This window comes from Salvelinus sp. IW2-2015, unplaced genomic scaffold (assembly GCF_002910315.2).
Source record: "Salvelinus sp. IW2-2015 unplaced genomic scaffold, ASM291031v2 Un_scaffold2857, whole genome shotgun sequence".
In the NCBI taxonomy this organism is placed as follows: Eukaryota; Metazoa; Chordata; class Actinopteri; order Salmoniformes; family Salmonidae; genus Salvelinus; species Salvelinus sp. IW2-2015.
Genome location: NW_019944157.1, coordinates 27,937 through 36,028, shown reverse-complemented (window position 1 = coordinate 36,028; position 8,092 = coordinate 27,937). Strand labels below are relative to the sequence as shown.

Below are 8,092 nucleotides of genomic sequence, written 5' to 3'. Positions count from 1 at the left end.
TGAGGCAAGAATACGAGGAGATGGGAGAGGAGGAAGAATACGGGGGAGAGGAGGTAAGAATACGAGGGGAGAGGAGGAAAGAATACGAGGGCCAGAGGAGAAAAGAATTCCGAGGGAGAGGAGGAAAAAACGAGGGAGGAGGTAAGAATACGAGGGAGAGAGGGAAACAATACGAGGGGAGAGGGAAGGAAAAAATACGAGGGGAGAGGAGGAAACAATACGAGGGGAGAGGGAAAAGAAACGAGGGGAGAGGAGAAACAATACGAGGGGAAGAGGAGGGGACAATACGGGGGAGAGGAGGAACAATACGAGGGGAGAGGAGGAAACAATACGAGGGAGAGGAGGAAAACACAATACGAGGGGAGAGGAGGAAACAATACGAGGGAGAGGAGAAAACAATACGGAGGGGAGAGGAGAAACAATACGAGGGAGAGGAGAAAACAATACGAGGGGAGAGGAGGAAAGAATACGAGGGGAGAGGAGGCACAATACGAGGGGAGAGGAGGCAAACAATACGAGGGGAGAGGGAGAAAAACAATACGAGGGAGAGGAAGAAAACAATACGAGGGGAGAGGAGGAAAGAAATACGAGGGGAGAGGAGGGAAGTATACGAGGGGAGAGGAGGAAACAATACGAGGGGAGAGGAGGAAAACAATACGAGGGGAGAGATGAAGAAAACAATACGAGGGGAGAGGAGGTAAGAATACGAGGGAGAAGAGGAAACAATACGAGGGGAGAGAGGAAACAATACGAGGGGAGAGGAGGAAACAATACGAGGGGAGAGGAGGAAGAATACGAGGGGAGAGGAGAAAACAATAGATGGGGAGAGGAAGGAAAAACGATCGAGGGTGAGGACAAAACAATCGCGATGGAGGAGAGGAGGAAAACAATTACGAGGGGAGAGGAGAAAAGATATGAGAGAAGAGGAAAGAATATGAGGAGAAAGGAGGAAGGAATATGAGGGGAGAGGCCCTTGTCCCTGCTGATCTGAAAGGTCTGGATAGGTTAAATGAATATAGCTGAAACGTTTTTATAGGTTAACTTAATCTACCTACCACTGGGCCAGGTACAACAAAGGTACTTCATGTGTGTGAGAGAGAGAGAGAGAAGAGAAGAGAGAGAGAGAAGAGAGAGAGAAGAGAGAACTGGACTGTTGGGGATGAGTGGGAAATCATATTTTTTTAAATTAAAAAGTGAATTGTTTCAATAAGATGAGATTGATGATGGTGCCAACTGACTATGTGTCTGCTGCAGTGGTCCAGCAGAAAACAATAACTTAACCTCTACCAGCTTTCATCAAATACACATCTTCAACATTAAGCTGTGAAACTGCCGGAAATATAAAGTGAATAACGACAGTAATGTTTTATTGTAAAGACTGAGAATTAATTTATTTTGTCATTAAAATTGTAAGATTTTTGCTGGGAGTCTGAGATTACGTCCCTCTGACCATGACCTGTCAGTCTCTGGAGGATATTGTGTTTTGTGTTTGCTGCCATGGCCTCATTGTGTAGGTGACACTATCATATGTGATGGCTTTATATCAGATGTGAGAGAGGGATAGTGTGTTCTGAATGGGGAATGGTTGCCATATATTTGTGCAGTGTGGCATTTTTTGAGATGGAGGCAGCTCTGCAGAGTGGGCACTAGCTGGCACAGCCACAAAGTCATACAATCTCATTTTAAACCAAACCCTAATCACACTGCTAACCCTAATGCCTAACCTTAAATTAAGCACATTTTTACGATATAGCCGATTTTGGCTTTGCAGCTGCCCCATTTAGTGGAAATCGCTCAGTTCTGCCTCCAGGACAAGACTGTGTGCCAGGAAACATTCCCCACAYCATTACACCACTGCCAACAGCCTGTACCGTTGACACCAGGTAAGATGGGGCCATGGACTGATGCTGCTTGCACCAAATCCTGACTCAGCATGACACAACAGGAACTAGGATTCGTTGGACCAGGYGATGTTTTTCCACTCCTCAATTGTCCAGTGTTGGTGATCTTGTGCCCACTGGAGCYKCTTCTTCTTGTTTTTAGCTGATAGGAGTGGAACCCGGTGTGGTCGTCTGCTGCAGTAGGACCGTCGAGTTGTGTGTTCCGAGATGCYGTTCTGCASACCACTGTTGTACTGCGCYGTTATTTGTCTGTTTGTGGCCTGTTAGCTTGCATGATTCTTTCCGTTCTCTTTCAACCTCTATCATCAACGAGCCCACAGGACTGCTACTGGCTGGAGGTTTTTTTGTTTGTCGCACCGTTCTCAGGAAACCCTAGACACTGTTGTGCGTGAAAAGCCCAGGAGGCCGGCCGTTTCTGAGATACTGGATCCGGAGCGCCTGGCACCGACGATCATACCATGCTCAAAGTCGCTTAGGTCACTTGTTTTGCCCATTCTAACGTTCAGTCAAACAGTAACTGAATTCCTCGATGCCTGTCTGCCTGCTTTATATAGCAAGCCACGGCCACGTCTGTAGGAACAACCCTTTTCATGAACGGGGTGGTGTACCTAATAAACTGGCCTCTGAGGGTAGATCTTGATCATGGTGATGTATCAGATTAGATGGTGATGTGAGTACATCTCATATGATGTGTATGGATCTTTCTCTTAGTGGTTGTAATGGGATCAGCTCCATCCCTGTCCCTCTCTCCCATACAGGTTCTCACCCAGCCCCTCTCCCATGTCACCGAGACGTCTCCATGGCGATGTTTAGCGTCTCTGAACGCTTCTTCTGGAATGACTCGGAAGGGATTCGGGAAGACCTCCTCCATGGGAATTCCTCTGGTGGTTGGGAGGAGGATACGGAGCGTAACTACTATGCCATGCTGTATTCCCTACTCATCCTGGCCATCGTGTTTGGCAACGTGCTGGTGTGTCTGGCTGTGGTGCGGGAGAGGTCCCTCCAGACCACCACCAACTACCTGGTGGTGAGCCTGGCTGTAGCTGACCTGCTGGTGGCCTCGCTGGTCATGCCCTGGGCTGTCTACCTGGAGGTGAGGGTCCACCTGGGTGGAGGGGGGGGGGACCAGGGATGGGAGGGAGGGTATTTAGGAGGCGAGGGTCCACCTGGTGGGGGGGGGGACCAGGGTTGGTTGGGGAGGGGGGGGTAATTGACTGCTGGAGGGAGGGTAACTTGGACTGGGAGGGAGGGATTTGGAGGTGAAGGGTCCACTGGGTGGGGGGGGACCAGGGTTGGGTTGGGGAGGGAGGGAGGGTATTGACTGCTGGAGGGAGGGTACTGACTGGGGAGGGAGGGTATTTGGAGGTGAGGGTCCACCTGGGTGGGTTGGGGGAGGGAGGGAGCTGAGCGTCACATAGGGTGTTTGACTGGACCCCATAAGGAGAGGAAGGGTGCATGTGGATGGGTGTGATTGTGTGTGTTCCCATCTAAGACCAGGAGATCCAGCAGTCAGGTGATGCAGCTCAGAACACATCTCTGTCAGACAGTTGTTACCACGTATTATAGTGCCTAAGGGAAGGCCTGTCTGAGCAGTACTATCTGCCTGGCTGAGGCGGCAGGAACTGGGAGTGTGTAATTGTCCTTGTGGAGGGTGTGAATGTGAGGGCATAATTGAACTGTGTGTGAGGTTTTTTTTCTCGATCATGCTGTATTGTGGAGGGGAGAGAGACAGAGAGAGAATCATATATTTGATGTTGTGTGTGTTTATGAATGATGATGATTGATATTGATGATGAAGCTGTTTGAATGTGTGTCATGTGACCCTGTGTTTCCTGTTCAGGTGGTCGGAGGGGCGTGGCTCTTCAGCAGGATGTACTGTAACGTCTTTGTCACCCTGGATGTCATGATGTGTACTGCCAGCATTCTCAACCTGTGTGCTATCAGCATCGACAGGTAAGGGGCTAGTTGTGTGTCTGTGTGTTTGTTTGTGAGCGTGTGTGTAAGAGATAGTGTGTGCTTGTCTTGAGTTATTTTTTGTTGTTTTGAAAGTGTGTTGAACTGGACATATACAGTAGGAGTGAAGTGTGTGTGCCTTTAAATATTTAATTATAAACTCTCTCACGAGAAACATTGCATTCATAAACCTTTGCTGGTTCTGATCACCTTGTTATGTGCGTTTGCAGTATGGAGGTGCCTGTACCCTCTAGGTTAGCGTGCTGTATGATATTGTCAAATACTTAATCGTGTTTACTGTTGATGTGCATTGGGTAAGTACATTATTTATTTGCTTAGTTTTCCAGCTCACGTTATGGTTCATATTTAACAACTCTGTGGGGGCTGAACCCACACGACCATTGGTCACAACATGCTCTTAACCATCAAATAAATAGGAAAACAGGGGCCAGAATACATTGTGTGTGTGTGTGTGTGTGTGTGTGTGTGTGTGTGTGTGTGTGTTTTGTTTGTTTAGAGTGAAGGCGTATGGTTATTCTCTGTAGGTGTGTGCCTTTGTACTGAGAATCACTGATTAGCAGCTTAGTCCTGACAGGTGAATCATTAACACCTCGGTGTGAAGGATGTTTGTATGCATGCGTGCGGCCGTGCGGGCGTATTGAACATTGGTTTGTGTGTATGAGAGAGAGAGAGAGAGAAACGAGGAGAGAGAGAGAGAGAGAGACAGAGAGAGAGAGGAGAGGAGGAGAGAGAGAGAGAGAGAGGAGGGAGAGGAGAGAGAGAGAGGAGAGAGACAGAGAGAGACAGAGCGAGAACTGAGAGACAGAGAGGGAGAGAGAAGAAACAGACAAAGATAGAGAAACAGAGAAGAGATACAGATGAGAGAGAGAGGAGAGAGAGAGAGAGAGAGAGAGAGAGAGGAAACACAGAGAGAGAGAGAGATATGGTCTGTTTAAATGTCCAGTGTGCATCATGTGTACACTGTATGTATTGTAATGATGCAGTACAGCGGCGGTCCCAATGATTTATCATTGCTCTCCCAGGAAACATTGCAACTTTATTATTATCATGTATTTTTTCCCCAGAGAGAATAGACCCTGCAACTGGGGGCATATACAGTACCAGTCAAAAGTTTGGACACACCTACTCATTCAAGTGTTTTTCTTTATTTTTACTATTTTCTACATTGTAGAATAATATTGAAGACATCAAAACTGTGAAATAACACATATGGAATCATGTAGTAACCAAAAAAGTGTTAAACAAATCAAAATATATTTTATATTTGAGATTATTCAAAGTAGACACATTTTGCCTTGATGACAGCTATGCACGCTCTTGGCATTCTCTCAACCAGCTTCACCTGTAATGCTTTTCCAACAGTCTTCCAACAGAACCACACATGCAGAGATCATCCGTTCACCTACTCTGCGTCTCACAAAGACATGGCGGTCAAATTTGGACTCATCAGACCAAAGGACAGAATTCCACCGGTCTAATAATGTCCATTGCTCGTGTTTCATGGCCCAAGSAAGTCTCTTCTTATTATTGGTGTCCTTTAGTAGTGGTTTCTTTGCAGCAATTCACCCATGAAGACCTGATTCACGCAGTCTCCTCTGAACAGTTGATGTTGAGATGTGTCTATTATTTGAACTCTGTGAAGCATTTATTTGGGCTGCAATTTCTGATGCTGGTAACTCTAATGAACCTATCTTCTGCAGCAGAGGTAACTATGGGTCTTCCTTTCCTGTGATGGTCCTCATGAGAGCCAGTTTCATCATAGCACTTGATTGTTTTTGCGACTGCACTTGAAGAAACTTTAAAAGTTCTTGACATTTTCCGAACTGACTGACCTTCATGTCTTACAGTAATGATGGASTGTCGTTTCTCTTTGCTTATTTGAGCTGTTCTTTTCATAATATGGACWTGGTCTTTTACCAAATAGGKCTRTCTTCTGTATRCCACCCCTACCTTGTCACAACACAACTGATTGGCTCAAACCTATTAAGAAGGAAAGAAATTCCACCAATTAACTTTTAACAACCTGTTAATTGAAATGCATTCTAGGTGACTACCTCATGAAGCTGGTTGAGAGAATGCCAAGAGTATGCAAAGCTGTCATCATGGCAAAGGGTGGCTACTTTGAAGAATCTCAATTCCATATGTGTTATTTCATAGTTTTGATGTCTTCCCTATTATTCTACAATGTAGAAAATAGTAAAAATAAAGAAAAACCCTTGAATGAGTCCAAACTTTTGACTGGTACTGTATGTTTTGGGCATTTGATAGAGTGCCTTTCAAAGCACAAAAATACAGTGGTATTGCAATGCATTTGCAGTAAATGCAGGACATTCATAATGTCCCATAGTTTATGGTGTTTAGTAATAAAATATATTAAGAGAAACCAAGAGTATGAAGATATAAAAATAAATCCAACCTGATTGATAATGTGATGGTGCATGCCCAGGGGTCAGAGTTGCACAGGGATCAAACCCTGAAGTGTTCTGAAGTGCTCCAATTCCTCTTGCCCAATGCTTCTTCACTGTTGTCATCTAGTTCTGTGAAATTGTTTTCCACACATTATTTTTTGACCTGTCCTAGGATCAGCTTGAAAATGAGCAAAAAGACACGAAGAGAGGGAGAKAGAGAGTAAGAGAGAGAAAATGGGATAGTATTATTTTTTCGCCTCTGATTGTTTCTCTCGTGTTTTTGTGCTATGTTACCCTACCTCGAAAGGTAAGCTGGATCGAATCCCTGAGCTGACAAGGTAAAAATCTGTTGTTCTGCCCCTGAGCAAGGCAGTTAACCCACTGTTCCCCGGGCGCCGAAGTCGTGGATGTCGATTAAGGCAGCTCTCCGCACCTCTCTGATTCAGAGGGGTTGGGTTAAATGCGGAAGACACATTTTAGTTGAATGCATTCAGTTGTACAACTGACTAGGTATCCCCCTTTCCATTTCCCTTTCCTCTTCACCCCTTTACGTTCGGCGTGAGAAGAAAATGAATAATTACGTTGATGTGGTTAAACAATGGTGATGGCAGTAAGCTGGTTGTAGTGAAACGTGTTGTCTCATCAGTGTCTGAATCGGTTTGCCCCCTAATTACTGCTCCCTCTCCGTCACCGCCTCTACTCTCTCTGTTTGCACATGCTCATTACACATTATTGGCATATAACACAAGGTTGATACAGGTTTTAATCAAAGCTTTACTGGTCATATTGCTGAATAGTCAAATTGAGTAATTACAAAACAGTTTCAATATAAAAGCTCTTMATTTGCTGTTCCATTGTGGGTCTTGACATCACAGTCTTAGTGCTTCCTTCTCTTTCTGTTAGCTTCTAATTTATCAAACTTTTTTGGCCTCTGTCTTTTACAAAAAAAAATTCTCCCCCTTTTGTTTCTTCCTCTAACTTTTCCAACTTCTTTGGCTTCTCCCTCTTACAAATTGTCTGTGTGATCCATGTCCAGGTACACAGCGGTGGTGATGCCTGTCCTCTACAACACCACACACAGCTCCAGGAAGCGGGTCTCGGCCATGATCGCGACAGTGTGGATCCTGGCCTTCGCTGTCTCCTGCCCCCTTCTGTTCGGATTCAACACATCAGGTGAGACACGTGAGTACAGGTGAGACGCACCCACACCCCCTTGCGCATGTCAGACACGCCAGTGTAGATGAGATGGATGCCCAGTTTGAAATGAACCCCTAGCCAGCAAGGCCATATAACCCTGTACTACTTCCTCATAGATCTGGAAGGATCGGATGGGTATAATATGGTWGCTGCGCCACCAAACCCTCTGGTTGGCTTGGGAGTGTTACCACCACATTGCTTTCGCCCATCCAGTCCTTTTAGACAACTACAGGACATGTCGAGGCCGTTGTGGCTATTGAGACTGATTTTGGAATAGGCAACAGTCAACGGAACAGATGAGACACACTTTCAAAGATTAGGTAATGGAAGTAGAATTCTGTTCAATACTGCTATACAGACACCACAGAACAGGTGAGATATTAGACTTCACAGGTGAAGAACAGGTGAGATATTAGACTTCACAGGTTAAGAACAGGTGAGATATTAGACTTCACAGGTTAAGAACAGGTGAGATATTAGACCCCAAAGGTGAACTACACCAGAACAGGGGACTTGCTTAGCTCCAGTCAGGGTTTGGTTGTAGTACTAGGTTGGGAAGGAGAGGAGCTCCAGTCAGGGTTTGGTTGTAGTACTAGGTTGGGAAGGAGAGGA

General features: G+C 45.6%; 1 pseudogene; it reads left to right on the top strand.

Moving 5' to 3' along the window:
* Positions 1–2,672: 2,672 nt before the first annotated feature.
* Positions 2,673–8,092, top strand: part of LOC112074875 (D(3) dopamine receptor-like) — a 15,486-nt pseudogene continuing 10,066 nt past the window's right edge.